Source organism: Lissotriton helveticus, chromosome 9 (assembly GCF_964261635.1).
Source record: "Lissotriton helveticus chromosome 9, aLisHel1.1, whole genome shotgun sequence".
In the NCBI taxonomy this organism is placed as follows: domain Eukaryota; kingdom Metazoa; phylum Chordata; class Amphibia; order Caudata; family Salamandridae; genus Lissotriton; species Lissotriton helveticus.
The window spans coordinates 573,839,089-573,863,080 of NC_136070.1; positions in this window are offsets into that span (position 1 = coordinate 573,839,089).

Consider the following 23,992-nt stretch of genomic DNA (forward strand, 5'->3'; position numbering starts at 1 on the left):
TGTGGGATAGGTAGTGGGTCCAGAAAGTGGCTTATTACCTCCTGTCTGAGCTGTGTCTGGGTGGGGTAAATCGTGGTATAATAATGCTGGAATGCACATAAGATGTCCATTTTGGAGCGCACTAAGTTACCAGAGGAGTCTATTATCTCAGTGGTGGGTTTTGTGTCTGTGTCCTGTTTTGCTAGCCATGCTAGGAGTGTGCCAGTTTCATCACTCTCCTTATACATTCGAGTGGCGTAGGCTCTAAAGTTGTATTTGCGTAAGTCTACCATGGCAGTAGAGTACTGTGTTTTGGCCTCCGCCACCTGTGCCACCATCGCAGCATTTGCATCTTCTCATCTTGTGAGGGTAACTAACTTTAGCTCGGTAGTGGTGAGTGTTTGTTCTAGTGTGCGTTTCACCCCTACTATCTGTTTGATGCATGCTCCCCGAGCCACTACTTTGAATGCATCCCATTATATTAATTTGGAAGTGGCAGTCCCCGCGTTGTTGGTAAAGTAGTCCTGTATGTTTTGTTCATGGTCGTGCTTGAACACTTGGTCTGTCAGACAGTCGCGTGTGAGGCGCCAAATAGGCACCGGGGTATGAGGGGGCCTCCAATGAATGCGTAAGATATGTGCATCGTGGTCAGAAATTACACAGCCTAAGTAGTCCGTGTGCTGAACTTTGGGAATCAGTAATGGGGAGCATAAAAATCTGCCTAATCGGATCCGTAGGTTGAGCGGAATGGAGTGGAATGAGTAGAGTCGTGATTGAGGGTGGTGTGCTCTCCATGCGTCTACTAATGTCCAGAGACCCAACTTTGAAAGAGCTCCGTCTGTTTCGGAGTGGGAGAATGTGGCGGTGGCTGGTGAGATCTTTCTAGTGCAATATTGAGCGCGCAGCTATAGTCGCCCCCTAGGATCCATGGGATAGATGCGAATTGGGCTACCACCCCAGTAAGGGATTCCCAGAACCTGTCCTGTTCAATATTCGGGGCATATATGCTACCCAGTTGGATGGATTGTCCGTCTAAGAGCCCCTCCAGCAATGCAAATCTACCCTCTTTGTCAACCACTCTCTGGAGCTCTTGAAAAGGGGTGCCCAGGTGGATCCAGACCGCGCGCCTCGTGCATATGCAGAGTATGACATGGCACATATGGTTCTGTGCCATCTGGCCCGTAGTTTGTTGATTTCTGGTGCTGTGAGATGTGTCTCTTGCAGAAATGCAATTTGTGAGATTTGACACTTAATGTACGAGTATGTTGCATACTGTTTGCGTGGAGTATGAAGGCCCCGTGTGTTTATGGTTATAATACTAACATCTGCACTCTGCATTTGAGTATGCGGTGATCGTTACCTGTGCACTTTAGTGTGACGGAGGGTGGCTGCGTCATGGATTCTGGCGGTGCCCTAGCCTTGTGTTCGTCAGACAGGGAGGTTGGTGACATCCACCCCAGTGTGATGGCTGCCCTGTTGCGTGCGTTCCCTGAGGGGTAAAGGGTTGGAGTAAACCGGGTCAGTGAAACAAGAAACCGGGTTGGGAAACCGTCCCAATACCTAGGACCTATCGGTGGGGCCGATACGTCCAAACTGACTCTCATGGAACTAGAGAGTAAACAGTTGACACATGGGGATGGCAGTTCGTGCCTGCGAGGCGGAGTCCCGTCAGGCCATTTGTAGGATCGATGTTCGTCATCTGGACTGTGGATCATCAGGGGTGCCGTGATGCATGTTGTGGGTGTGTTATATTTGGGCGCGGCAGCTTGTGTCCCCCGATCGGACTGGATACTTCTGATCACCATCTTGCGTTTCCATTTACAAGCTGCATCTCAGTTGATGTGTATTTGGACAGCTAACAAACACAGTATAGCCTTGAAATCAGAAGCGGTTGACAGAAGTCATGGTATATTACATTTATAAATCAGTCATCGCAGCAAACACTTACAGAAGAAAACAAAGTCATGTTTTTTCTTCTTTTTCCTACTTATTTCCATTCCTTTTTTATTTCAAAGTTAATTTGAGAAAACCATGAGTGATCAAAATTAATGAATTTAGCTGAAATGTGAATTTGCTTATTTTTCAGAAATGTAAAGTTTCCTTGTTCACCCATTGGTTTTACCACAAACTGCAAGTAAGTAGAAACCACAAAAATGGAAAAATTGCAAAACCTGTAATAAACATGATTTCTTTTACAACTGTGCCTATTCCTAGACGCTGGGAAGAGAGTAATCATAGCACATCAAATCTTTAATTGAGGCTATTCTAAACAAAAATACACCTACTTACTTGCAAAGTAAATTTTTTCAAACAAAAGTAACATTTGGTTAATTTTGGCTATTTTCTCTAATCCCTCCAGGAGAGTACACAAGCTGTGGGTACCTTTACAATCCCAAGCATTTGGCAAAAAATGGTGCAAATCTGGCTGGTTATGAAAAAAAGTTGTGAAGACTTAGGCGTAAACTGCCTGGGACATAAAAAAAGGGTCAGCATTGAAGAGGTAAATACACATTTAATTTAATGACAAATGAGTAAATGTGCTGTAACGATTATTTTATTAGTTGCATGTTGAAAGTAAATATTTAAAATGTGTTTACATTTATATTGTACACTAAAATAAGTTGAAAACATTATTAAATAAATAAACGTTGCAAAATTTCCCATAGGAAGACCCCCACCTCAGTGGTTGGGACCTCCACCAATTCATAAATCAGTTGTAGGAAGCTCCACCTCTTAATTGAACTGGTTAGAGCACTGTAAATCTATACCTAGTTACAAATCTCCACTCAAAAATGGTGAGAAAAAGTGGAACATTACAAAAAAGTGGGGTGTTACACCTAGGTGTAGGAGTCATTCTCACATGACTACACATATGTCTATATTCACTTTCATGAATCAGGTCACTTGTATGTAAGAAATCCCAGCTATCACAGCAGACAGCCACTGCAGCCCTGGCATGTAAGGGAACATACCATTTTTAGAGAACACCACAACTGTAGACCTGGCATGTAAGAGTATACACAGCTATTAGAGGAGACATCCATGACAGCTGTGAAATGTTGAGACCACAGCACAACTATCGAAAGAGCCAATCACTGCAGCCATGACATGTTAGAGAGCATAGTACGATTATTAGAGAAAACAACCACTGCTCCAGTCTTCTGGGAGATATGTTAATAGAGAAGCTGGAGGAAAAGGGGGTCGACCCCAACAAAAGACACACGCCAAGGAGATTTGCTTATATTTTTTATGCAAAATAGATTTATAGGGTGCAGCACACATGCAAAGTTGGAAAAGTGTGGATAATATATGACTTTTCTCCATTTTTATGCCTACCTCGAGGAGGTGTAATTTTTGATGCACATCCCATTCTACCAATGTTAGTAGAGAAGGATTAGAGTCAAAATCCATGGGTGCTTGCATCGGAACTCCCATGAATCACCGAGTTTACGCCCCTTGATGCAAAGTAGCACATAGAGCTACTTTAGGAATACTCTCTAACGCAAATCAGGATTTTGTTGGTCAGTAAATCCCAAAACACTTTGCACCAGGTTTACGTCACTTTTGAAACACAAACCCAGTGAAAAGTGTTAGTAATTCTTACCCACCAACTCAGGATTTAAAACAATAACACAGTGCTCGGTGTCGTCTACACTAATAAGAAAGTATTACTATCCAAAGTAACCCATTTTAGCAAGCTTAGAATAGTAAAAGAATGATGAAAAACCCAACAAGGCTCTAAACTTATGCCTTGCAGTTTGCATGCAGCTCTTTGATGCCAGTTCATAGCTCACTGTGCTATATTAGAAGGATTGTAATTTATGACCTGTAAGAGACATAATGATCTCTGTGACAAAACCAGGTACATACTGAGCTACCTACATACAATACAAACCTGTGGTCGAATGTTGCACATTGTGCTTTGCAGCAGAACCATTAACTGTCTGTTTTACTTTAGTTTTTTTTATTTAAAAAACTTTTATTGGCATATAAAAAACCATACAAAAATATATATGTATATAGGTGGAGCGTACAATAGCGTTTTTTTCTATAACAGTCCATTTGTGAATGCGCGCTCTTATCGTTTTTTTCCCCTCAATTACGAGAAGGGAAGGAAGAGAAAAAGAGAAAGAGGGGGAGAGAGGGGAGGGGGGGGGTAAACTATTTATTATCAGGGGGTTAACTATTACCCCCTGATAAATGCTGGGCACACAAAGATCTCTGCAGAGTATCCACAGGTACTTCCCCAGCACCTAGATGGGGGCTGCATCCCCTCAGCACAGCATCTCAACTCTGACGCCTCAGAGGCGGAGTGCAGGGCTTTTGCACAACAGTGAAACGTTAGTGCCAAGTGCTGCTCAAACAAAACAGGGAAGGGGCACAGATTGAAATAGTCATATCCCAGAGGCAGGCATACCATGAAAAAAATACAAAAGGGGGCTACCATATGCACCAGGACATATCTGAGGAATAACGCGCTGCAGCACTCCAGTAAACATGCTCACATCAATGGGCTTGGTTGAGGTACAAGTACCTGGACACACTGCCTTGGCTGGACCACTCCAGGTGAGACTCAAGTCACTGCTGTCCCTGCTGATGTTCGCCTGGACACAGGAATGATCAACAACTTAAAGAGGTTGATTGAAATGACACAGGAATGATCACAAACTTAAAGAATGTGATGGAAATGACACAGGAATGATCAACAACGTAAAGAGGTTGATGGAAATGACACAGGAATGATCACCAACTTAAAGAGGTTGATGGAAATGACACAGGAATGATCACCAACTTAAAGAGGTTGATGGAACTGACACAGGAATGATCAACAACATAAAGAGGTTGATGGAAATGACACAGGAATGATCACCAACGTAAAGAGGTTGATGGAAATGACACAGTAATGATCACCAACGTAAAGAGTTTGAAGGAAATGACACAGAAATGATCAACAACTTAAAGAGGTTGATAGAAATGACACAGGAATGATCACCAACTTAAAGGATTTGATGGAAATCACACAGGAATGATCACCAACTTTAATAATTTGATGGAAATGACACAGGAATGATCACCAATGTAAAGAGGTTCTCTGGAAATGACACAGGAATGATCAACAACGTATAAATGTTGATGGAAATGACACAGGAATGATTACCACCTTAAAGAGGTTGAAGGAAATGACACAGAAATGATCACCACCTTAAAGAGGTAGATGGAAATGGAATGAATGCATTTCCATCAGCCATAAAGTCTCTCTCTGTCCTTTGCTTTAGCCCCTTTGCCCTTTGGAAAAGGTAGTTTGCTGATGGGGTGGAAACAAAGAGAGTGGTGGGAGTGTTTCTAGCTCTGGAAGTCATTGTAAGAGTAATTCTGCTTTCTTTGAAGCTGTGGCACTGCGTCAGAAGAACTTTGGAGACAAGTATCTTGGTCGGAAGAAGTGCAGTACGGACTGAAGGTGCCGCCTCGCACATGAAGATCTTGGTCAATTTGTCAGCTGGCTTAATTCGAGAACAATAGACATTCAGTTCTCTGTCTCAGCATCTAATGTATCCATCAACTTTTTAGATGTGAAAGTGGCACCCTGTGAGGGTGGCCTAAGTACAACACTTTTCCGAAAACCTTCGGACAGGAATAAAGCGCTTCATTTCAGTAGCAACCACCCCCGCAGCTTGAAACAAAATCTTCCTTTTGGACAATTTTTAAGAATACATCGAAATTGCTCAAGTAAAGAAGAGTACTTCATTCATGCTGAACGTTTAATGAATCGTTTGATCCAGAGAGGCTACCCTAAGAAATTACTAAAAAACTCACTCAAACGAGCGTGGTGGACACCGCGAGAGACATTGTTAGAAAAAAGACTGAGACCCGAAGTCAAAAGGATAGTGTGTGTTACCACTTTCTGTCCGGCAGCCAACGCACACAGAAAGCTCATTTTGTCTAACTGGCATTTATTAAAAAATCTACATGAGGATCTTGCAGCCCCACCACTCTTTGCGTATAAAAAGGACAAAAGTGTTGCCAACTACGTTGTCAGGGCAGCGTTACCAATGACGAGGGCTCCCACACTACAAAGTATCTTTGGTTTACCTTCACCAAAAGGGCACCATAAGTGCGGAACGTGCACTTGCTGCAGTGAAACTATTGAAGACACAGTTTTTACATTCGAGGAGACCCACTGGAAACATGAGACGTTTACGAACTGTAAATCTAAAAACGTTGTTTATGCAATCATTTGCCCTTGCCCTTCAGTATACATTGGCAAAACAACACAGGAAATAAGGACCAGGATTACGCAACACAAATCACGTATCCGCAGAGGGGTAGAGAATGCCCCCTTAGTCAACCATTGGACTAGGTGCAAACATGTGATTACTGATTTACGCTGGACCGTGGTGTCCAAAATTGAAAATGACCCTAGAGGAGGGGACATTGAAGCAAGACTAGCACAACGAGAAGCAATGCTCATCATGAAGTTTAACACTGCCACAAGAGGACTTAACGAAATTTCGGAAATTTATAAGCCGATTGTGTAAACCAGCTTTCTTCTGACTCCCGTTTCTCAGCGCGCTGTCGCTAGACTACAAGTCCCAGAATTCCCGGGCCTCCCTCCTTCCTATACACCAACTAGGAAGCACTGAAGCCACACCCTTACTCGAGGACTCCAGACGTTGGATCCGTACACACCAGCGAGGGAGAAGGACTTCTGCCTTGCTCCAGCCTCGGTATGCCAACCCGCTTGATGTAGAACTAAATCGCCCACGGGTTACCGCCTCATTACTAACATACGCTTTCGCTCCCGCCCTACAGATTAGGAGCAGCCGCTAAAGAAAATAACAAAGCAGCGCCATTGAATTCGCCCGCTCGCAGGTAAGGTAACGTTCCCTCTGCAAGCAAGATGAATGATGTTTGAGAGTTACGCACCACACTAAAACGTTGTTGTACGTATTTTGTTGTCTCACACAGCTGCTGTTAAAAAACCTGTTGGGAAATACAACATTGATTAGATATTCTCAAGGTGTCGATTGAACCTATGGATTGAGGTAGGGAGTGCCAGCTGTCTTCTGGTAGTTGAGCCCTTGTCTTATTTTCTTGATAGTCGCTCTATAACACTTTGCTAAAGCTAGTTATTTTTTAACATTTCAGAACCAACATCCGGTCCTGAGGAGAACCCCACTTATTCTTAGGGGTTTGAAACGCGTCGACCAGCTTTTCTGTCCCGCTTCTGGCTACCATTATTTTGTCGAAATAGAGTTTTCATAAATTTGGTTTCATGAGGGATCTCATGACAATCACAACGACATTGTAAAATAGAAAATATTGTCTACTGATCTCTTGCCAGTTGCTTGGACATAGCGTTTTTTGTATTTTCTTTCACTTTGTATTGTCTGTGTATGAATGTATGGCCAAGTGTGTATGATATGTTGCATTTATATGTCTGTATATATTGTATATAAAACGTATTTCATTGTTCATTTTTGTATTTTCCACGCACAACAAACAATGTGTTAAAATTTGAAAACAAGACCGCTTGCAAAAAATAAAATTGCTCGGTTTAACAAGTCAACCGGTTGTTACTTGATTTAATCAAAACAACCCTCATTGAAACCAGTTCTTTTTATTGGAACCCCAGTTTTGGCTCCTCTGTTGGTTATTTGTTTCTTTGAAGCTGTGGCACTGCGTCAGAAGAACTTTGGAGACAAGTATCTTGGTCGGAAGAAGTGCAGTACGGACTGAAGGTGCCGCCTCGCACAGGCCGCCAGTGCATAATAGTCCATGCTGGTTAAACCAGAATCAGAAAATATGTTACTGATCTGACTGGTCATCTTGGCTACAATTGCAGATCATCTAAACTAGAATGGAATTTTCAAGGTCCTCTGCACTACAAGAATTTCCAAGCCAGACATTTAATGGGAAATACTGCAAGCTTAGTATCTCATCCATCTGAGGTCAGTAAATCAAGAGTCATAATAAAGTAGGTACCAGTAGCGTCTGCTAATTTGCACACAAAGAAAAGGGGGATGTGCAGTGTGAAGCACTATACTAAAAAAAGTGTTTGTTATCAAATACAACAAAAACATACAGCGTTTTCTCACGTGGCTGATAAAATAGCTAAAAAAGTCTCATATTTTTATTTTTTTATTGATGAATAAAACATTTGTCATGTACATATATCGTGATTTAATTTAAAGGAAAAATATTGCGGAAGATACAACAATACAGCCAGGCATTACAATTACATGAATTTCTTACGTGTCATTTCAAGTTCAACAGTTGGTGAAATGCATATTTCTCACCCGTAGGCATTCCAGGCCCCCCACTTTCTATCCCACTTCCTAGGGCAGCCTCTAACTTTGTAGACTTACTTTTGAGCTACCATACATTTGTCCATTTCCGCCACCAAACCAACCAGCAACGGCTTGTCTGGAGCCCCCCATTTCATAGCAATGACTCTCTTGACTAGGGTGTATCCCAGGGTGGTGAATTGTTGTTCTACGTCCATAAGGTTGTTTGCTTCCCAAATGTTCAGGTGTCCCAGTGGGGGTTTCAGCACAATTAATTTGCCCAGAACGTCTTGCATCTTGTCTGTGGCCTGCTCCCAGATGTATCGTATGTAGAGGCATTCCCATAAAATGTGATAGAAGGTGGCTACAAAGTTACAGCCATGTAGGCAAAGCGTATCCTGCCGAGTCCCTATCTTGGCCAATGTCACCCCAGTAAGGTACGTTCTATGTAGGATCTTCAGCTGGATCAGTTTAAAGCATTGGTGAATAGCCGCGTCCCTGGGGGAGCTGTCTGCCAGTCCTCATCGTCAAGTTGCCCTATATCTGATTGCCATCTCTCTCTAAGCATAAGGAAGGGGTCTGGCAGGTTATTGCTTAATTTGCGATATGTAAGGGAAATGGCATAGTAAGGAGGGGCTCAGATAAAAGTCGGTCTTCCAGGGGGGACGAATTGGGGACACTCGACAGGTCTGTGAGAGCTGTTTGGAGTGCATGTCGGATTCGTAAGTATCAGAAGATTTTGCTGGGCGCCATTTTATATTTCACTTATAGGTCTTTGAATGTGAGTAGTTTCCCCTTTTTAAGCAGGTCTCCAATCGCGGAGATCCCTATTGCATCCCACTTGTCGAACCCTGCTTGATAGCATAATAGTCCCAGTTGTTGTGAAGACCATAGAGGTGTAGCTTTCGTCAACTTCCCTAACCAACCCAGTAGTTTGTTAGCTATCTGCCAGATGGAGATCATATGAGCCATGGGACCTAGGTACCTCCCCTTATGGGGTTTGATGTATAGGGCTCCTAGGTATCCCTCCCTTTCGGTCTGATATCTCTCCAGGTGATATGCCGGGTTCGAAGGGGGACTATACAGCCAGTGGTTGTTCGCAACTAGTTGTGATGTCCAATAATAGAGATGTAGATCTGGGATTGCGAGGCCTCCATCGTACAAACTCTTTGTCAATTTCCCTACAGCGATATGAGGCGTCCCCCATCCCACAACAGCGTACGAACCTCCGCTTCAATGCCAACAAAATATGAATCTGAGAGAGGATATGGGCAGTTCTGAAGTGCTTTGAAGAACCTTGGTAATGCTAACATTTTAAACAGGGCAGGACGGCCTAATAATGACAGTGGCAATGACCTCCAATGTCTGACATCGTCTTTAAATCTCTGCAGGGGGGCAGCAAGATTGTTCTCATTGACGGTTTTGGGATCAGGGGTGATGAAGATCCCCAAGTAGGTGAAGCCCTCCCTCATCACTACTACATCACAGCCCCTGGGTAGACGGGGCGTGGACCCATGGTGAACGTAAAGTACGGATGTTGCCCAATTAATGGCATAGCCGGAGTATTTCCCGAAATTAATTAAAATATTGAGTAGGTTGTGAATCAATGCGTATGGGGAAGCTAAATAGACCAGAAAATCATCAGCATAGAGTGGTATTTTGTCTTCTGTGTCCTCGTCCCATTTTAGCCCGTGTATGGTGACGTCACGTCTTACCCATGCCACCAGTGGCTGAAGGACAAGCGCGAACAGCAGAGGGGATAGGAGCAGCCCTGCCTAGTTCCCCTGCATAGCTTGAATACCCTTGAAGTATGGTTGTTAACCCGCACCTGTCCCTGCAGGTCAGTATACAGCAATCGAACCCAGGCTATGAACTTGGGGCCAAATTCACAGCGTGCGAACACTTCAAAAAGGTACGGCCATTCTATTGAATCAAAGGCCATGGAGGTGTCTAGTGACATGATCACTGCGTCTTCCTCCAAGTAGGGTTGCCTCGCAAGTACATTGTGTACCCTGCTCATATTTAATGCTGTGTTACGACCGGTGACGAATCCAGACTGGTCCGCATGGTTCAGAGACTGCAACATGGCATTCAAATGGGAGGCAAGTAATGTCGCTAGAACCTTAGCCTCTGCATTTATTAATGAGATTGGTCTATATGATCCGCAGCAATACGCGGCTTTCCCGGGTTTACATATAACCAATATGGACGCCAGTCTCCGATCTGGTAGCAAGACGCCCATTTCCAGGCTTTCCGAATACATATGGTTAAGGTGGGGGGCTATTTTTACAGACAAGGATTTAAGAAACTCTATTGGGATACCATTCGGTCCCATCGCTTTTCCTGACAGGACACTATATATAGCTTTGCAGAGTTCCTCATTAGTGAAATCTGCCTCCAAGTAAACCCTGTCTGTGTCCGACAGGGAGGGCAAATTACTATCCGTGAGTAGTTGCCGGGAGTCTTCCGACATGTATGTGGTGGAGGGCGTGTAGACCTTCTCCAAATGGTCTGCAAACAAATCTGCAATTTCTTGCGGGTCAGATATTTTCACGCCCGCGGTGGTGGATAGTTCGGGCACCCACTTGTATTCTTGTTCCCGACACTCGAGCCAGGCCAGCATCTTACCCGCCCTTTCCCCCGTCTCATACACTCTGTGGGCTGTGAACAGCAATCGTGCTCTTGCCTTTTCTCGCACCAGGGCCGAGTATTCGAGGCGTTGAGTGGTTAGGCAGTGTGCTGTGTCGTCACTGGGCTAAGAGTTATGGAGTTACTCCAGTTGTTGCAGGTCATTCTCAATTTCAAGTATGTGCTCATTGTGACGCTGGATATGGCACATGTTCAGCGCGATCGCGTGGCCTATCAACACTGCTTTATATGCTTCCCAGATTGTCTGGGCGGATTCCACCGATCCAAGGTTTTCCGCAAAATAGTGATCAGTCTGTTCTGTAAGTTGTTCCCTGATGGCGTGTATCTTCAGTAGCCACGGGTGTATTACTATGGCGCTACGGTGCTTGGGGCGGTGGAAGGTAAGTTTGACCCACACTAGGAAGTGGTCTGAGATTCCTCGCGGAAGCCCACGAGGACTTTGAAAGTGGCATATGTCCGTCAGATGTGTAAGGAAGTAGCCTATCCATGACATGCTCCTGTGTGCATGGGAATAGTGAGTATAGTATGTCATCTGCGGTTGCAATGAGCGCCATATATCTGTGAGTCCCATGGCCTAAGTGTATATATATAGAAAGCTTTATTCGATTTTTGTTGAATAAAAAATCATAAAAGCAACATCATCATAAAACATTACATAAAATACACAAATGTAGCAATACATAGAAGAAGAAAATAACTATGAATACAATAGAATTAAGAACATAATAAATGTTTCCTTCTTCTGAAAACACATTTTTAGGAATATAATGTACATACTACCCTGTCAGAGGCTAAAGCTCGTGGGTTGCCTCTTTGTGATTGGTTCTCCCAAAGTTCAATTTTTAAACAAAGGAACGAATCTATTATAGGCTAGGGGGTTAATGGCGCAAGGTGCACAGGATCCCCTTCTCCATGCTCAGGTAGAAATCATGCAAGTCCCAAACGCAAATGGGGCCATCTCCTTCTTTGGGCTGGCTAGATCATAAGTAGGGGATGATGTTCCTATTCTTAAATTTAATTAACACCAAGTCCCCCGAGGTGTCTTTGGGCAGCGTACCTAGCCACCCCACCCTCCTGACGCTCAAGATTCCACCATCAAGATCAGGTGGCAAAGGTCTGTTGATCTGTAGCCCAAAAATAACCTTATTTAGCAGGTCCTGTTGAGTTTCGTGTTTCCCCTGGCTAAGTGCAGGGACCCCAGAGAGGACAGTCACATATGGGGCGGCTTCAGGGGGTAAATTAATACGTGGCGTTCTTTCAGGAGCGGCTCTAGCGACTGTGTAAGTTATTAACGCAGGTTTTAATGTTGTTTTAGAGCCAGTTGAGGTAGATGTATTAAGAGGTGGTGATTGGGTTTGGGCATTCTTACATGTAATGGGCTTAGACTTTTCAGGGTTGATAGGAGGATTAGGGCAAATAGGTGTAGCTTTTCTAATGGTTGATGGAGAATTCCTTTTGAGTATTTTTTCAATGCTGGTGAGTCTGTCCCCCAGGTCATGAATTTTTATAACCAGAGGTGAAATGGCAGATATTAGCAATTGCTCGAACTGAGCCAGTAAAGTCAGTTGAAGGGGCGATACAGGGTCCTCTGTTCTATCCAAAGCCTTATCCACCATTGATGCGATAGGGTTAGAGGGGGAAGCCGTAAGGCTGGTGCACAATTTCTGAATTTTAGGTAGGTTCTCATTGACATTTTCCCCATCATGCTTCCTTTTGGTAATAAGACCCCGGGGCAGTGCATTGACTTGAGTTTGGTCTTTATTTAAGGGTAGAGGTACATCCCGCGGAGTGCCGTTTAAATTGTCAAAGTCATTGTCCATAATAGGGGGGGATGAAACGTCCGGGACATACTTGGTGCCACACAGGGCATTGAGCTCTTCCCAGATAGACATGATTAGTAAGCAGAATACCAAAGAAGCGACAATAAGCAGTACAATAGGAGTCTAATAGTAAGAAGCGACTCTATACCTTCTCCTTGGAAAAAAGTCAGGTGGGGTAGCCCGTCCCGTCCTCTTCTGTCCTCTGAGGGCCTTAGAGGGCCCGCCTTTTGCCCGGGCGTAGCCCCGCGCTTTGACCCGCGCGCGTCCTGCGGGACAGAAACAAGGAGTGTATAAATAGGTCAGGTAGGCGGGGCCGGCTGGGGAAGAGTACCAGCTGTTGGTAGTGACAGGGAATGCTGGTACTCGCAGTCCCCGGCCACCGCACCCGCCGAATCCCCAGGGTCAGCAAACGGCAGCAAACAGGAGCAAACAGTCCCCAGATGGGCAAGAGATTCCTCCGGTCTCCCAAAGGGTCACAATCCCGGCAGACCTCGAGCCGCGAGTCGCTCCCGCGAAGCGGGGGTGGCAAGAGGTGATATCAGCAGCAGGCAGGAGGCGGGGCCGGCTGGGGAAGAGTACCAGCTGTTGGTAGTGACAGGGAATGCTGGTACTCGCAGTCCCCGGCCGCCGCACCCGCCGAATCCCCAGGGTCAGCAAACGGCAGCAAACAGGAGCAAACAGTCCCCAGATGGGCAAGAGATTCCTCCGGTCTCCCAAAGGGTCACAATCCCGGCAGACATGAGAGTGTTGGGTCTGGTAGCCTATCTACCCTATCGTCCATTGTCAAGTTAAAGTCACTCCCCCATTTTAAAGGTGCCGACCAGCAAATCCAAGAGTAATGCACCTAAGCCGCCAAGTGCTTCTTTTCCCAGTGCAGGGGGGAGGTACACCGAGATGACATTCAATACTTTCCCCTCCCAGGTGGCCTCCAGAACCTCAAATCTACCCTGTGGGTCTGCCCATGTACGTGTGGGTGTGAGAGCTAAGCCTTTGCGAACTAGGATACCAGTTCCCCTGGATCCAGAAGTAAATCCTGCGTGCACCAGTAACTTATAACCCCACCTGCTGAGGGCCTTGCAACTATTACCTATGAGATGGGTTTCTTGCAACAGGACTGTATCCGGTGCATGCCTCTTAAGATATTGTGACACAACACCCTTCTTTATTTTGTCTCCTAGGCCGTTGACATTCCACATCAAGGCAGACAGCTTTATATCAGTAACTGTAGGCATTGTGGAGTAAAGGCGTTATAAAAGAGGCGCAAGGTTGAGCGGCCCAGTGGGGCCGGATACACAGTGTGGAGGATCAAAAAACTGCAGAGCTTTTAAATGACAACATAGACAATCGTTCACCATTTACCAAACCATGTAGGATTTTCATTGCAGCATGACAATAAACAATAACAAAAACTTCAACTCTCCATCCAATCCTCCCCCCTCCCCCCGCCCTGCCCCCCTGCCAGTGGATTTCAAACTACCCACCCCCCAACAAGGCAGAGTGCCTGTCGCACTCCCTCCCATTTACGAGTGCCTGGTGTACAACCTTCCCACCCTCGCCGTGATTGAAGGATGGAGACATGTTACACAACATTCAGAAAAATCCCTGTGGATCTCCCAGTGATGTCTGTTGGAGCATATTTTAAAATTTCAATAAACCCCGCCCAAGTTAAATATGACAAACTCTCTATGATAGGTCAACCAGGGGCTGCAGGCACAGAGCCCTCTCCTCCACCATACCTTCGGTTACTCATGAGGGTCCAAAGTGTCTCTCAGACCACAACCAGGAGCAGTGTCTTGTCACCTACCCTTTCACCCCTTCGGGTCCGAAGTGTTCTCCCCGCTAGTTGGGCATTCACGATGTCCTGCTCCGATGTTCGGTGGGCCGTTTCTGGTCCGGTCTTGTCTGCCGTTGTTCCGATTCCCCACCCTGCACCATCCCTCCAGCCGGTCCCAGGTGTCCTCTGGGGATGAAAAGAACCAAGTCTTACCCTCCGATTCGACCCCGAGCTTAGCAGGAAAGAGCATAGAGTATTTGATCTCCTTGTCCCGTAGCGCCTTCTTAACCGCTAGGAAGCTGTGGCGCTGAGCCTGCACTTTGGTCGTGAAGTCCAGGAAGAATGAGATGACACTGTTCTCTATTTGTAGGGGCGGTTTGGCACGGGCCGTTTGAAGGATCACGTCCCGGTCTTGGAAATTGAAGACTCTTGCAATGATTGGTCGCGGGGGGCCCTAGGTTTGGCCCCCCCTGAGACTCGGTGGGCACGTTCAATAGAGAAATAATCGGACAGGCATTTTGGCTGGAGCCTCTTCACCACCAGGTCCTCCACAAAGAGATCCGCCGCGTGCCCCTCCGCACGCTCCAGGACCCCAAGCATGCGGATGTTGTTCCTGCACGCTCTCCCCTCGTAGTCATCCAGGAGCACCTCCATTTTCCCCTGCTGGTCCTGCAGCTGGGCCACTTGTTTTTTAAGGATGTTCGAGTCAGACGTTAAGAGAGTTGTGGTATCTTTCACTTCCTTTACTCTGGCATACATTTTGCGGGGGTCCGCTCTGATGAGGGAGACGTCTATATTGACGGTGTCGATCCGGGTCTCCAGGGACGTCCGAACTCCCGCGATGGCCTCCATGATGTCCTGGAAGTTAGGGGCAGGCTGAGGAGATTTGGGAAGAGGGTCATGGAATTAATGACTCGCCTTCCTCCATGCAAATTTAGCAAGCGCCCTTTGGACCTGGGCCCTGGATGTCTTGCCGCTGGCCATTGCTGGGTGTGACCTCTGACTCCATGGAACCAGTGCTGGTACTCGCCGCCCCCTGCCCAGGGAAGGGAGAGTCGCTACGCCACTCCCTGGTGGCCTGTCGGTTTTCCCGAATCGCCAATCAATGAAGTCCGATTCTGGATCTACCTGAGGTTTAACAGTCGAAGGAGGGAGGGCACGATGGAGTGGACAGGTTAAGGTGGGAACTCCCCAGAGATAGGGGTTGGGCCCTGACAGTCACCAGTAGCTCACCCCTGGGAGCGCTCGTAGGGGCACCCTGCCGCCGGCTTCAGGATCACAATCAACTTGGAATATCAGCGTTTGTGCAGGCCCTCAGCAGCCCGCAGTGCACCATTCGGACAGGGCGGTCCAGAGAGGCCTCAATTCGAGACAGCAAAAGTCACAGGATATCGAGGAGACCCCCTGCGCCACCAGGCCTCAAACCTAGGCCTCAAGTAGTAGAGAGCATACAGGGGGGAGCACACACCACTCTCCCGGACAGGCGCTTCCCCCCTCCGCTCCCACGATGTACGTGGCATCCAGAGGGTCATGCAGAGAAAAATGGGCTGCCCCCAGGTGGGCCACGTCGCCTGCACCAGGGCCACGCAGCACCGCATGCAGCAGCATTGTCTCCGGCCGCTACGCCGCCCCCAGCAGCACCTTCAGGGTCAATCTCTAGCTTCCAGGCCCATTGGGGATTGGCAATGCTGTGTGCGCAGTCTCTGGCCCAGCAAGATGGCACTCTGGGCCGGCGGGGAGTCCCTCCCTCAGCTAGGCCTCAAGCCAGGGTCTCGAGTTATTAGCAGGCCAATGGGGAGGGATGCGGTGCACCATTAATTTGCTCCCGCACACCCATGCGCAGCATCCTCACTGCCGCCGCTAGGGTCTCAGGAGCGGGCCTCAATGCTGTCCGCGATCCGGGGAGCGCCTCTCCGCTGGATGCGGGCGCCGAGAAATAAGCGTCGCTGGAGTCCATGGGTTCTTGCCCCTCACATCGAGGGGTGAGCAGGCGAATTCAGGCAGGATGGCAGGATAGAAATGGGGAGGATGGCGGAGCCGCTTCAGAAAGTGGCCATTCCGCTCGGTTGCTAGCCACCCCCCCCCCCCCCCCAAAAAAGTCTCATATTAAAAAAGTATCTGGACCAGGGGTCTCCAACATTTTCTGTAACCAGAGCTACTTATGTTCAATGGAAATCATCCCAAGCTACTAATATTATTAGTGTTATAATAGTGACCACATCAGTCAGTATTTCATTAGTGGCCAGTATATGCAAGATTACTAGAAGTGGTCACCTCAGTGCATCAGGCAGGGTTGCTAGCAGCAACAAAAAAAGGTAATAACATTAGCAATGAGTCTCCACAACACTGCATGATTTTTCAATCAAGTATCATCTGTAAATATATTTTGAAAATTCAGCCATTTCTCTCCAAAAATCAGGTAATTATTTCTTAAAATACACACATATTCATCTGGAATACACACTTTTCAATGTTAGTTCACATATATCAATTCACTAAAGCAAAAGGTTCTTATGTTACAGTTACTCATATTGTTTGTCCACAGAAAAGAATCTATTATCTACGTGGTACCCAATCGTGGGAAAGCTGTGGCCATACTGCAGGTTTTTGGGTATTACATATATTATAGGAATCTTTATGTCCTAAATCCCTGTAGTATGTATAGCAATATATATTATTAGTTCTATACCCCTTTACAACTGCACATAAGCACGTATTTCACTTAATCATGCAACTCAAATGCTGCTAAAAACTCAACATTGTGCTATAATAGATAATTACTCCTTATGTGAATCTTAATCAATAGTATACGCATAAAAGAAGTTCATTTGAGAAATTCGCCTCTCGCGCCAATCCCACCACCCGATCATCCCTTCCAGCTTTTTCCTTTCTCTCACACCTCGTTCTTCTATAACTGTCCCCTTTCCTTTTAAATACCCGGATACTGTTGTTAAAAGAGTAATCTTGCTGTTGTTATTTACAGTGACCCCCGAGGAAGGGCTTTTTACAGCCCGAAATGCATTGGGTTTTTACAAAATAAAACTGCTTGTGACGAACCCTGCATCAGTCGTATTCTTACAAGAGGTCTGGTTGGGCACAGTTTGAATATAAGAAACTTGAAAAATTGCAACATTCTCCGCATGTGGATTTAAAGATAAGAATGGAGAAAAGATGGTTTAAAGTTGATTACTGACACAGTTTACTATGATTACCGGGTTTAAATTGAAGCAATACATGCCTGTCAGAATGGCGGTATAGAGCTGTGTGTTTGGCTTTGGGGCAGGAGGATGCCCCACTTACAGAGTTACAAATAAAATTATACATATATCTTTCATATCAAATTTGCATTTTTGATCTATGTGTGGAGCACAGTTAGTGGTTACTTCCATCCATATACCTGTAATTGATTGGCATATTTTGATTGTAGCTTGCTATAATTTTTTTTACCTATTGTTGTTATGTCCCTGCGTATAGCGAGCTTATTGGTTATGTAGGGGTCCCCTTCTTCCCAAAATTATTTCTTAAAATACACACATATTCATCTGGAATACATACTTTACAATGTTGGTTCAAATATATCAATTCACTAAAACAAAAGGTTCTAAAATAGTAGGCTGGGCTGCACACAGGAGACCTACTTACCTTTTAATAGGGACTAGTGGAAAAGACCGTGGGGAGGTTCCTTGGCAGTCTCATGCTGGAAGTGGTGTGGCCAGTGGACAATGGGTCTAAGAGCAGGGAAGGAAATGTAGCCGTGGCCTCTGTTTGAACTGAAAAAATACAGCAATGATGAGGGTTCAGTGGGCCCCTCCTGCCTCTGAGCCCAGTGCCACTGCACCTGCTGCACCAATGGAAGATACACCCCTGCCTGCTTGTCTGTTTGGCTTCTTCACCGATGACACTTTATGCATAGGGATATGAACAGGATGAGGTCACCTCTCCTGTCAGCTTCAGGCTCCAGGTTGGGTTGGTCGGTTCCTGTGATTTTGCTCAATTTCTGACCAGAAGGTTGCTTCTGTTGCCAGTGCCCATGTTCTGATCTTGGGATCGATTTGTGTTTATCTCTGTTTGGCAGTTGGAGAATTGCCATCCTTCAGATTTTGGGCGTATTGAACCCATGCCTCAGGCATATTGCCAACTTCTGCATTACCTTATTGGTGGAACGGGGAAGGGGAGTCACCCTTATGGATATGCATTGGACTCTCCGTGACTTATTGATTCATTATATCACAATTTTGAGCTGGCTGGTGCCAGCTGCTACCTTAATGAACATTTAATCTTTTGATTTCTCATTCCCTGCCAGGGCAGTGCCGTGAGAAGTCTGGGGAGTTTCTCTATGGCGCCAGAGAGTTAGTCATGTGTTTCAGTGCCTTCTCTGTGTGTGTGCACCGGAGTTACTATAGGATTGTCCTTATGGGGGACAGTGGCCCTCCCTTCATGGAGGGTCTATGGATAAGCTAGGCCCCAGGAAGAAGATGAGAATGGTAGAGGCGACACTAGGGGATGGGGTCTGTAATTGTCCTGTTCCTCCCACCAATGCCCTTCCACCATTTGAGATATCATCAGTGATGTTATTTACATGTCATGTGTGATGTAATATGTGAGATCATAAGCAGTGCATGGCAGGGGTGAAATGTTTAAGTTAGCTCAGTAAAATATACATGGTAAATCCCAACGTTTTCTTTGTTTTCCAGCATTGGATTTTGTGTTATTTCATAATTTAATGAAGAACATCACTTTAACATTTGTTTTTTTCAGTAAATTTCTAAGTTTTTTTAAACATAAGCTGAAATCTTATTACATACCTAACTAGAACGTCACTTTAAACTGTGGCTTTGTCAGTACATTTCTGCATTTAAAAAAAAGTTACTTAAGATCTTATTACCATACCTAACTATAGCATCACTTTAACATTTGTGTTTTTTCAGTGAATTTCAGATTTAAAAAAAATTATATTCACCTGACTCCCCTGCTGAGCACAGATTTTGCCTGTCCACAGCAGTAGGTTGCCCGCAGGCATCCAAACGCCACAGATGCCCAACCCACTTAAAAACAGCCCTTGGCCATGCGTGGCATGGAGTTGACAGCAGGGCCTGGCATGTGACCAGGTCCTGCAGGGGCCCAATCACCTGCTGTGCAAGGTTTTCAGCCGTGCAATGTATAGGATTGACCTGTAGCCAACCCTTTGTGGGCATCCAACCCTCCCCACACACACAACCTCTGACTATGCATGGACTGGGGTTAGCCAATTCCCCGCCGTGTTTTGCTTTTGACATGCGCAGTGTAAGGTTGGCAGTACAGCCCAGGGCTGGATTGGCCATTGCAGGCACCAGAGTTTCCCCGTTGGGCCGCCAGGGTGGGGGCTGCTTACCGGGGCTGGCCATATCGGTCCCCTGTTGCAAAAGTGGGAACAGATGAGACAGGAATGGTGATTTCCACTAGCACCCACCTCCCCCACACTCCCCAGGGAGCTGGCCATACTGTTTGTCAGGGCCGGTTTCGGTTCGCAGTCCGGTCGTGGTACAGCCTGATGTGCGATCTAGAAGTGGAGTGGGCAGATAAATGAGGATAGAGTTAAGAGAAGAAAAATAGAAGGATAGGTAATGGCCTGTAGGCCCAATGGGGTGGCGCATTAGTGGAGGGAATGGGTTTTAGTATTCTATGGTATCTGTAATAGATTCCCTCTTTAAAAAAAAATCACATTCAAATTCCAAAAATACTTTATTTGGATAAAACCATATCCCTTAAAGCACATCAAACACAACAATTTAAAAGGACAAATACATAATCACAGTGAAAGTTCATTAACATTGGGCATAAATACACAATATTTGAAGCTCATATGACAAATTTAAATAAACGCTCATACATAAAAGAATGAGAAAGGACTTTTCAAGGGATACACATCCTATTGCGGGCCCGCACGGCAATTCTCAAAAAGGTGCAGACGCGAAAAACGAATTGTTCGTCTGCCATTGTGAGTATCCTCCTGTAAGCATCTTCCAGCATGATGGGCATGGGTTTTTAAAAAACAGGATTAAAAGCCATTTAACATACTTTATATAAAACTTGCAGAAAAATATAAAATGTAATATGGTTTGACCACTCTGTCTATCACACAAGCAGGGTAGGGAGTCAAGATTTGCATTGTGCTCAAGAGGGAAGCAAAGCAAAAAATGTAACACTGCCTGCCCTTAAGCGGAAGAGGAGGCCCCTCTCCCAGTGACTCATGGACAGGGTGAGGTAGCTGGCCAAAAAAATACACAATATGTTCAATAGTCATACAATTAAAAACAGACGATTTCTTAGATTCCCTCTCCATTCTTTCTGTGCCATAGAGTGTATAAAGTGCAATCCTTAGGAGTATTTTTATGTACAGTCTCGGCTGTGCTTGGACTTAGGAAAAGCCGGCCAAAATTAACACTGCATAGGCTCAGTTTCACCCCTGACAGCCACAGGTTGTCTAGCCTTTTCTCACAACTAATGCAATCACCTATGATCTCTTTTGTGAGGGACGCTACCGGATTTTTCCCATTGGCGAGCCAAAATAAGGCAGGGTGGGCCCTTATAAAATACTCAATATAGTTTAGATTGAGTTCTCTATGGCAAACGTACTGAGCAGTGGAGATTGGTGAACCTAGTAATTTCCTACAGAATCTATTTTGTTCTTGTTGAATACTATGACTCTTAGCAGTGCCCCAAACCTCTGCACCATAAGTGGCTGTAGGTGTGCACTGGGATGTAATTTCTTTTTAAATAGCTAAAAGTCCCCCTTCATTTTGATGAGGCCGGTACCAGCAGTTATGAGTTAGATATCATGCTAGTCTGCAATGCATATTCACTATTGTAAACCATTTAGTAAACACAGACTCATCCCATAAAAACGGTTGTTTACACTATATTGGAGTGTCTGTCATGACTGTTTCACTCTTCCTCAAGGTTATGGACAGGTTGGCTATACTTAACAAAGAGGGGAGGTAGAGTATAAAGTAGGATTCCTACTCCACGGGCACTAGTAACTAAACAAGAAGAATCCTACTACCTGTGTAAAAGGGAAAAACAGGGGGGGGAGCACACAGTGTTGTGTAAAATACCCCTCACACACCAACAGGCCCCTTGGTGTCATGCTTCATCATCGGGGTCTTCGCACCCCGCTAAAGGGATGCGGCACGCTTCGACCTGCGACTACGCGGGAGCGTTGACAAATCAGACTATGTGTGGTGTGTGTTGAGTGCAAGTGAAGGGTTTTGGATGTGAGTGGGAGGTGTAGTGATAAGTTTAAAAAGTACCTGGCTAGTGGGTGAAGTAAAAAGATTTTTATTAAATACCCCTAGCTGGTGCTGTTAAAAAAATGTGCAAAGGGACGAGGTTTTCTGTCTTAATTAGGGACAGAACCTCTGGTGTGCGTCGACATGTTTCGGTACGGGTGTACCTTCTTCAGGACGGGGCACAACTCCCAACCCTACTCACGTTTTTCTAGAGAAAATGGGTTTCCATTTATTTATAAAATGATTACCCTCATTAAAGGTGGCTATAATGTGCCTACAGCGGTTATCTGGTACATGTATTTACATGTCCTGAAAAAAAGAAAAAACCATTAGGTTTGGTTACCATCTATGGTTGGCTCAGACAGGTGCAGTCACCTGGAGCCCCAAACAGTTCATTAAACCTGTAAAGGAAAAAATGACATACAACATGTAACACATACAGACACATAAGACACACTTAGGATTTGTTGGTTTTTTGTTTTGTGAACATACTTATGATCTTGGTTGGCTATTACCTCATGAGCAAAACTCTGGCATCAAGGTAGGTAGGTGGATCCACAATCTATAAAAATAGAGGGGTGGATTTCAGTGTTGTCGTTTTTACTCACTTTTCAGCTCCTACTGAGGCCCGGTTTTTGTTTTAGAGAAATACTCACGAAATCCGCCTATTTTGGCCTCCTTCTACCACCTTGTGCTGCTCCGCCGTGAATGGATTGCGGATGACCCAGGCGGTATAAATAAGGGGTTGAGGCGTGTTCTTATTGGTTAATAGGCGGAAACGGTAAATGACCATGTACGGGCGATACCTGTGCGGCCCTCCCCCTCCACGTATGTGGTCGGGTCACATGTAGCATGTACATCTCTCTTATTCGTTTATTGCCGGGTTCTGGTAAGTCCAAATAAGGACTTTCCGTTTGTTGTCCACTTACTGGCTGCCCCGTGGCTCGCGCTGATCGGTAGCCCATGTGATGCCTCTGCCGTGTAATCCTCTTCCCTTCGCGCATGCGCATTCGCTGGTTCTACGGTGTTCTCTAGCGCATGCGTGCGAACCGGAAGTAGCGCATGCGCAATGTCTGGTACTCCGGGACTCTCTAGCGCATGCGCATTGGCCGGATGTTAACTGAGTGTGCGCGCTGGAGTTGTAAACCGGCGCTGGTCACTGAGGAAGATTGTGATCATTCCGCCTGAAGTGTATCCTTACTCCTGGTGCAACTGGTCACTAAGTATGGCAGATGATTACAAACATTGGTTTCAATTGGCAGAAAACCGTGTCTGCTTGTAATTAAGCATTCTGTGTGTTTCAAAATTTATAATAATGATACGTGGAGTGTTACATGTGGTGGCCCAATGATTTAACTATGATCAATCAATGGGGAGGGTTCTTTAGGTGTCAAATAACTGGTCCTTTTTTTGTGGGTTATCTGGAGATTTGGCTCCATGGTATGTCATCATTGAGTCCCGTGACATGAGTTGCCAGACGGAACACCCAGCGTTGTTCCTTTTGGAACAGGCCTGTCTCTGACGGTAATCTTTCGATTACGGTCCACCGTAGATCGTTGATGCAGTGCTGGTACGACAGGAAATGTGCTGCCATCTTGGTTGTTGTTTTTTTGCAGCGTATGTTACTTTTGTGTTCCCCTATCCTAATCTTGACGGGACGGGTGGTCATGCCCACATACTCCAGTCCACATGGGCAGTTTATTAAGTAGATCACGTTCCTTGTATTGCAGTTTGAGAATTGGCGTTGTTCCCATCTCGTGCCATTTCTGAAGGTTAGATTTTTACTCTTCTGGGTTTGGTGGCAACAGCTGCAATCGCCACATGGGAAGTGACCCTGTATGCCTGTAACATTGTGTCTCACTGTCTTGCTTTCCTGTGGTCTGGTGTGGACCACGATGTCTTTTATGTTTTTGCCCCTCCGATGCGCATGCATCGGTTTCTCAAAGCTCAGATCTCCACAGTTCAGGATACCCCAATGCTTATCAATGACCTTTGACACTTGGTTTGATATGGTCGAGTAGGTTGTCACACAGATTGGTCTTTTATTTGTTTCTTTTTCATGGGGGTTTTCTTGTATAAGTGCCTCCCTGTGATTGTTTCTTGCACGCTTCATCGCTTTCTCGATGGTTCTGGTGGGATACTGCCTCTGGATGAGTTTAGTTCTCAAGTCTTTCGCTTGTTGGTTGAATTCACTCAGTTCTGTGCAGTTTCTCCGCA